Raw genomic sequence first — 8,793 nt, 5'->3', positions numbered from 1 at the left:
CGCCCACATAAAATCAATTTCAAGGACCGCCTACTTCCATCTACGTAACATTGCAAAAATCAGGCATATCTTGCCTCAAAACGATGCAGAGAAACTAGTCCATGCATTTGTTACTTCAAGGCTGGATTATTGTAACTCCTTATTATCAAGGTGTACCAAGAAGTCAGTCAAGTCGCTTCAGCTGATTCAAAATGCTGCAGCTCGTGTACTAACCAAAGTTAGGAAAAGGGACCACATTACTCCTGTTCTGGCTGCCTTACACTGGCTCCCTATAGAACACAGGATATCATTTAAAATTCTTCTTCTCGCCTACAAAGCCCTTAATGGGCAGGCGCCATCTTACCTTAAAGAACTCATTATACCCTACTGTCCTATTAGGGCATTGCGTTCCAAGAATGCAGGGTTGTTGGTTGTTCCTAGAGTCTCTAAAAGTACAATGGGAGCCAGAGCCTTTTCTTATCAAGCTCTACATTTGTGGAATCAGCTTCCAGTTTGTGTTCGGGCGGCAGACACCCTATCCGTTTTTAAGAGTGCGCTTAAGACCTTCCTTTTTGATAAAGCTTATAGTTAGGGCTGATTAGATTCAGCCCCTAGTTTTGCTGATATAGGCTTAGTTTGTCGGGGGACATCTTACTTCTTCCTTCTCTCTGTCTATACCTGTGTACTCTCATGTTCCGATTAACCCAGCTTCCCCAAATGTCTTTATTTTTGGTGTCTATATACGCCGGGATCCGGACACATGAATGATCCTGCGGTCCTGTGTCCTGGATCGCGAGCCCTGGATCTTGAGTCGTGGCTGTGGTCCTGGATCATAGGTCCTGGATGGATATCCTCGTGGATTCATCTTCCTATTATACACACATGCATTTCCAAACATTTGGACTACCTATGTTGTAAATGTATTATCTTTTCAATTATACACACGGCATCTATTGCACGTCTGTCCGTCCTGGGAGAGGGATCCCTCCTCTGTTGCTCTCCCTGAGGTTTCTCCCATTTTTCCCTTTAAACTGTGGGTTTTCTCCAGAAGTTTTTCCTTGTACGATGTGAGGGTCTAAGGACAGAGGGTGTCGTATTGTCATACTGATATTCTGTACACACTGTGAAGACCACTGAGACAAATGTAACATTTGTGATATTGGGCTATATAAATAAATATTGATTGATTGATTGATTACTGAATTCAATTTCAATTTCCTCCATAATGGTCGAAGTGGTCCTTCTCGACAATCTTCACAGTTTTTTTTAATGTCTTTGTAAAAGAACACTGTGCCGTTCCATCTATTACCAATGTTGATGAACGATGTTGCAGAATGACCTCACCGTGCCTCACAGTTTCTTATCTTTATTGCCATAATTAGGGACATCTATTTTGTACTGTTTTGAAGAATACTCACCATAAAGGGCAGACCTTACGTAATATGTTCATCAAGCAGTAACACAAGATGAACATGCACGCACACATAAATAACCATTATCACACTGGGGAACAAGTGTTGAATGGCGGAGCTGTTATACCTCCTTCAGCACAGAATAACTATAATCAATGGTTTGTCGTCTTGTTTTGAGAATGACTTTCATCAACACAGTCCTTCCATCCCTCTCACCACTGTGTTGTGTTGTAACACTTCTACGGGAAAATCTTATAAATAAGTAAATATCAAATAAATAAATAAGAAAATTCATTTTATTTTCTCCCTCCTAATTTACGTTAAAATAAATCATCTGAAGGAAACAGTCATTATATATTTTCTTTTGATTTTCTTTGGATTCTTGTCCACCACTATTTCATTTAAACTTTTCACATAATTTTTAGGAAGCCAAAATAGGACGTGCCACACAAAAACAAACAGGTCAGATTCAAGCCTGGTTTTATACTGCGAAAACCCCAGTCATTCTCTGCATAAACTGTAAAGATGAAAACAACATATTTATTTCTTATATTTTCTGATGTTGATGTTTTAGTGTATTCTGTGGATAAATCTAACTATCTGAAGCTGCTCTGAAGGGATTTCAACACTTTGTGGTGACAGCTCAGGGTTTTTGGTGAACAAAAATACAATTTGAGAATCTCTAAACTGTTAAAAAAAAATCCTCATATATATGTTTTTAATATATAAGGAAAAGGTTCAAAGTCAGCAAAATGAATTTGGAGCCTGTGCATTATGGTTTCATGAGGGTACAAGCCAGAAGGATCAGAAACAGAAATAATTCATACACTGCATCCCCATTACAAACCCTTTGTGATCTTCCTCAGTGTTTCTAGCCCTTACCTTATGTTACCTTACCATTTGTTGCATTATATCCACTTATCTATGGCAGATAGTCAGTATACTGTAATAAGCATAATTGCATGGCAGCGGAGCTCTGCTATCTTTATTGTTGTTCTATCTTAGATTATAGAGTTTCAAAGTACATGCAGATATTATCTAAGAAGCACATCTCTGGATATCAGTAATAGGTTACAGCTCAGTACAGATAATTGCTGTGTTATTGCAGATTGCTGATGATATCATACTGTATCATCATGAATGTGGTGTATTCGGATGCACGTGACTGACTGATGGTCAAGTTACATTCACTCATAGGTGTATTTAATATTTAGGGAAAGGATAGATTTATGACATTTCTGGATGTGACTCACCAAAAAACAGTCACGCTCTCCTCTTTTTCTTTTTTTTTAAAGGAAGAGAGACACAGCTATTAAAAGGTAAATCACATACTTGTGAAGTACTTTTGGTGTTTTCTTTTTCTCTAGGTTTTATAAAGATTTGTCTATGGTTGTAAAAAAACTTGCTTGTTGTGCATTTATCCTCAGAGCATTTTCTGTCCACTGGGGGTTAACAGGAAGCATCCCATTACCCTCTGCAAACAGACATGTGCCTGTTCTTATACTGTACATAAAACATGTTTTTTCCCAGTTGAAATCCCATTTTAGACTCTCTCAACCAGCCTGAGATGTTTTGTCCTGTTCTGCCCTCAGCTGGTAGAAAGCAACTACAACATCCTGAATCAGTGCAAACACTGCTGTGTCTACGAGGAACCACATTTTCCAAAAGGAAATAAAAACTGCTTACCCTTTTTATTAAAGCCAATGACAAACCCAACAGCAATAGTGTTACTACAACTAGTCCCCCATTTACTCCTGTCACATGAACCAAGGTGATGGTTGAACTAGGATTATATTCACCATCTGACCTGCAGCAATATTAAGCATGAAAAAGTAGGAAATACAACCAAATAACAATAAATCTATCAGCATTTTAGCAATTAGGAATTTGCCTGGATAAATCATTGTACGTGAACATCCCCTCCAACTATAACAATATGCTCTTAATGCACTGTTTAGATTTTTTTTTTAATTCAAACTCACATTTCTGAAGATCAAGTAATTAGTTAAAACTGATAACTGAGACTTACCCAATCAAATAATGAACATAAACACACCATTACAATAGGCATGTTTGTGATTTTGGGCAATATTTATTGTATGTGCAATGCATGTATACATTCGATGCCTATACTCAATGATAACAAATTACTTCAAAATATATATAACAAAAAACATGTTTATACCATAAAAAATGTATACATTAACATTTAGAAAGTAAATACGCTAGTAGTCTAACATCTAAAATTATGTTTCTGGACAGTAGGCTACTGGTGACTAAAAACTGCCTTTTGACTAATGAAATGAAACGTCTTGGTTTTATAGGGCCCCATGATTAAAATACTTGGACACAAAATAACAAAAACATAAAATGCATTCTTTCTCACACAGAAATGGATAAACATAACCCTATCCAGTATCCTCAGTGCAGCAGCCAATAATACACTGCGGTCAAGCCAGCCGTCTTTCACTTTTGCGTGGTCAAACCAGCCGCCCCTGTATTTCGAGTGCGCGATTAGTTACAGGTTTACGGTAATGCAATAAAAACAACCCTGGGAAGCTGGACGTTTCGTTTGTGCAGTATTATATATTCGACCACTTTAAAGCTACAGAAAATCCCACCGAGGAACACTTCCGGTGAGGATTTCAAAGTAAAGGATGGCATGTGGTTCATTTATATTATTTGCGATTGAGGAACAGGGTAATTTATGAGAATAATGTTAGGACTTATTGCTTCATAAACTTGTTGCACAAATACTATGAACTACTTTTACTGTGTACTTTTTGAGAATGGCAAAAGTCCTCTCCAGAGAATAAGAACGAGCATTTTCGTCAACTTTAATGTGGTCTAAAACACATTTCTTCCATAAGTAGTTTATGAAACTGCCATGTTTGTACTTAGTACTTCTAGGACTACTTGCAAAAATAATATGAACTACTTTTACTGTGTATTTTTGGAGTAATTTGAGTTTTAAAGTCCCCTCCGGAGAACAAGAATGAGCATTTTTGTCAACTTTAATGTGGTCTAAAAAACATTTCTTACATAAGTAGTTTATGAAACTGCCATGTTTGTACTTAATACTTCTATGACTACTTGCAAAAATAATATGAACTACTTTTACTGTCATTATTTTCAGTAATCCAATGGCAAAGTCACTCCTAGAGAATGTATTATTTCCACCACCATGTTTGACTGCTCAACCCTGTCTCCTAAAAAGTACGTTCCCACAGAACTAAACTGCATTCTCAATTACGTTTAGCTAGAAACGTATTTTCTCCCACGTTACGTTCGTTATGAACGTATCTCAAATACGTTTATTTTCTAAATATCTTCTAGAAACACATTTTCTCCCACGTTACGTTTCTTATGAATATCTTCAGCTTTCTGTCCCCAGAGTCAGAACTAAACATGGTAAAGCAGCATTCAGTTATTATGCTCCAAATATCTGGAACAAACTCCCAGAAACCTGCAGGTCCGCTGCAACTCTGACTACTTTTAAATCCAGGCTGAAGACTTTTCTTTTTGTCGCTGCTTTTAATTGAACTATTCATATCTTAGACTGCACTGTAACTTTTATCCATGTATTTTTTCTTTTAATGTTTATTGTATTAGCTTTTCTTTTAATGACTGATTTTGAATGCCATTTTCTTAATGTCTTTCATTTTTGTAAAGCACTTTGAATTGCCTTGTGTTGAAAAGTGCTATATAAATAAACTTGCTTTGCCTATGAACGTATCTCAAATACGTTTATTTTCTATATCTTCTAGCAACATATTTTCTCCCACGTTACGTTTCTTATGAACGTATCTCAAATACGTTTATTTTCTACATATCTTTGCCATTTATTGTCTTGCTTATAATAATGATAATAGTCATTTATAAATATCATTTTAGAGCACACATTTGAAATCAGTAGGCGAGGCTGTGTTATAGTACTTTGGGTTTTCTATTTTGTAATTTAATATACAAATTCAAACACCATGATTTATTTCTAATAAAATAAGGCATCATATTCCTACGAAAACTTAAAAAAAAGTATTTTTATTGCTGTTATAGATCAACTTTAATGATTATCAAGCCGTGATCGCCTTTGTAAATATTGAAAGAACACACTGGAAGTTGCTGGTTAGTGATTGTTTTCATTCAGAAATCCCTTTCATTTAAATATGTATATATGTTTGATGCTGTTTTGAAATAACATCCCTTTTTTTTAGTACTTATTTCCTGCTATAAGATCAGTATTTTTGGTGGATCCAGCGGCAAATTCCAAAGAGAAAGCAGACTCGGAAAATGCTGCGAAAAGAGTACGGTAAGTCAGCAAATTAGATATAAAGTGATCTTAGAATTATATTTAGTGCTTTGTATTTAAGTAAACATAAGTATGTTAACAGAAGTTCCCAAACCCACACCACTGAAGCATTTATTTTGTGCTTGGTGGTCTCAGCTGTTTTTTAAATGATATTTCCTTATCCCACCCTTAGTATCTGTGTACACAATTCTAAATGAAGTAGCTCAGTAAGCAAGGTAACCTACACTATTTTCCAGTGTCCATACTGTTGGGATGGAGTGTTTTTATTTTACACAATATTTAAAGATTTGTATTCTACATGTGTCTGTTGGGAGTTACATTAGAGACTATTCCACAATGTGTTTTACAAAGGGAATACTTCAAGATGAGGAGGACCTGCTATGGCAAGGAGGACTGGGGGACTGTGAAATGGAGAGGAGCAACCATGCACCATCCAGTTCAACGTGATGGCAGTAGCTGTGGGGTCATTGTTACCATAGTAACGTAGTTTTTTACTTTAACTACTATATGTAATATTTATGCTTCTGCTACATATATATATATTCTTATATTTATTTCAGTGTCTTGATTATTATACAAGTTTAAAGTATAAAATAGTCAATGATGTTAAAAAATAAGTCATTAGTTTCTGAATTATCAATTTTCTGTTTATTTTTTAGGGGAATTGTGTAAAAGTGATAAGAGGGCTGGTTGTTGACACAACCCATGTAGTTTGTCATGTACATTCTTCAAGTTGTGTTAATTACCTCATTACAACTATTAGTTATTAATAGTTTGATCATTTTTATTGAAATATCAATTCAATGTTGTAATTTTACTGGCAAAAACAATGTAGCGCAGATGAGAAGTGTGATTCTGTGTGTTGGTGTGTAGATGGCAAGAGCAGTGATGGAGGCCTTTCCTGCATTACCAATTATGTCCTTTGGGACATCCAAAAAGGAGATGGCTTGTGAGAGGAGAAAGTTTGCACTTTCAATACTCAATGGTTCAGGTTTGTAAGTCATTTGTCCTGCTTTATGTTATGGTTCTTAGTTAGTTGTTATGGAAATGATGAACTTATATTAATCCAATGCAATCAAACAAATCTACAATAACTACAGCCTGTAAAATTGCCTTTGAGTCCACACACTACAGCATTTATAGCCTACAGCATCATTGATTTTAAGCACAGGGCCCAAACCAAATATTCCATACATATCTCAGTTGAACCCATAACTTATATTTCTCTCACACACACTCCATTGAGACATGAACAGTTGAAGAATAACTTTTTTTCCTGCTGCAATAAGGAATGTAAATACTGACACTTAAACTGTCACGGTTTGTGTCAGGAGAGCAGGGAAGAGGAAACGAATACAGATTGTACCAGGCATCCAGGAACAGTTTATAGGTGGTTTATTGAAAGCTTACAGGCAGAGTGGCAGGAGGCATGGGTGAAATATGGAACACAAAACAGGGCTTAGAGTGAAACAGTGACAAATATAAATTCCTGCATTTTTAAATGTGTTGCATACAGGTCATTGCCTAGTAATGTTTAGAATATTACGGATTGTTTATGTATGTCTGCTTATATGTTGTTCTGTTCACACTGTGTACATAGTCTTCTTTTTAAAACATCCATCCTTAAAAACATATTAAACTTGTGTTAATGATCCCATTCATGATCCATTTAGAGTTCATAAGCTATAATTTATAGCTGAACAGCTGCATAGAATTTGACTGCACTTCTGCTGCCAATAAACTGTTAACTGTATACATATACAGTATGTCTAAATAACATATTTTCTTTTCCTGCAGTGTTTCACATGGAGAACAACTGTGCAATGTGCTCTGCCTCAAAGCCCCCAGGATCTGGGCCTTCCACTACAGATTGGGTGAGTATTTGTCGTAGTGTAGTTATAATAGGGCTTCATCATATTATAATCAAATTCAATTTATGATATTAGATGTATTTATAAAACTGTTGAGTCACTGGGTCTATCCAGATCAGGCAGTCCAGCGAAAACGCTGCAGGGCCATGCTTCGATTTCTACTTTTCGGCGCATGCCGAATAATTTTTTTACGGCAACCTCGTGCGTCGCCCCAGCTGCAGCCCACACACATTAACTCTATTCAAAATGACTGTGGAACCGATATAAATTGATTTATTAACAAAACAGTCAAGACAACTTCTCTCAGAGAAATGGTAATGTATATACATTGTTTACACATATAATGAACAGAGAGAATATAAAATGTGATGAGTAGTGGAATAGGGATACTGACAATTCTAATCATGTCTAATGGCAACATATTAAATTAAAGTGTAACTTCACCCCAGGTTTGAGTCTAAGTCCACCCACATGATGACAATAGCCTCAATGCAGCGTTGACAAATATGACAAAGCTACATTAGCTTGGAAAATAGCAATATGGGGCACTGAATTAGCGCACCCCGCGGTTCCTCCACCTCACTCTACGCCGCTGGGAGACTGACGGTACATGTCTACCAGATCAGGCCTGGAAACCAAGTTATACCTTGAGGCAACACTCCTAATGTAAAACGGACCACTTGGAAAGAGGTTTGTGTGTGTTATCTGCTGTTGTCCTCTTTCACACACCAACATCCTGTAAGTCACTATCAAAATATGGGAAGCAGGGAGAAGCAGCTCGTATGCAATACATAACTGACCAATTAAGAATACCAAAAGGTAACTACATTATAGTGATGCAACATGGGGTTTTCCCAGAACTATAAATCTTATACCTATAACTACCTAAAAAACATTGACAAACACTGAAAATGACAAACACTGAAAATGTAGACATAATATAGTTATTTTCAGATATTAAACTGGTGTTTGAGGTGAGTATGCTACAGACTATAGATACATGTAATAAAGTTGACATGAATCTAATTTTGCCAAAATTATTCTCTATTGCACTTCAATACTTCATCATTTCCGATGACAAGATGTATCAGATTTGATGGTCACTCATTTCATTTTACAGATACAGTGTGACACCTGTGAAAGATGGTTCCATGAGCAGTGCCTGGGGATGAATCAGGACCAACTCCAAGAAGCCAGGGCAAGCAATTGGAATTGCTTTCTC

The 8,793-nt window shown here is 36.3% G+C and overlaps 1 long non-coding RNA gene across 1 annotated transcript; it reads left to right on the top strand.

Annotated features, from left to right (window-relative positions):
- The first annotated feature begins 5,445 nt into the window (after nucleotides 1–5,445).
- On the top strand, nucleotides 5,446–7,608 carry LOC117532744. Its single transcript, XR_004566912.1, has 5 exons — nucleotides 5,446–5,516; nucleotides 5,606–5,700; nucleotides 6,052–6,178; nucleotides 6,574–6,691; nucleotides 7,498–7,608. It is a non-coding gene; the product is annotated as an uncharacterized LOC117532744 (long non-coding RNA).
- The last annotated feature ends 1,185 nt before the right edge of the window (nucleotides 7,609–8,793 follow it).

This window comes from Gymnodraco acuticeps, unplaced genomic scaffold, assembly GCF_902827175.1.
Source record: "Gymnodraco acuticeps unplaced genomic scaffold, fGymAcu1.1, whole genome shotgun sequence".
Taxonomy (NCBI): domain Eukaryota; kingdom Metazoa; phylum Chordata; class Actinopteri; order Perciformes; family Bathydraconidae; genus Gymnodraco; species Gymnodraco acuticeps.
This window is presented reverse-complemented; position numbering and strand designations above follow the sequence as displayed.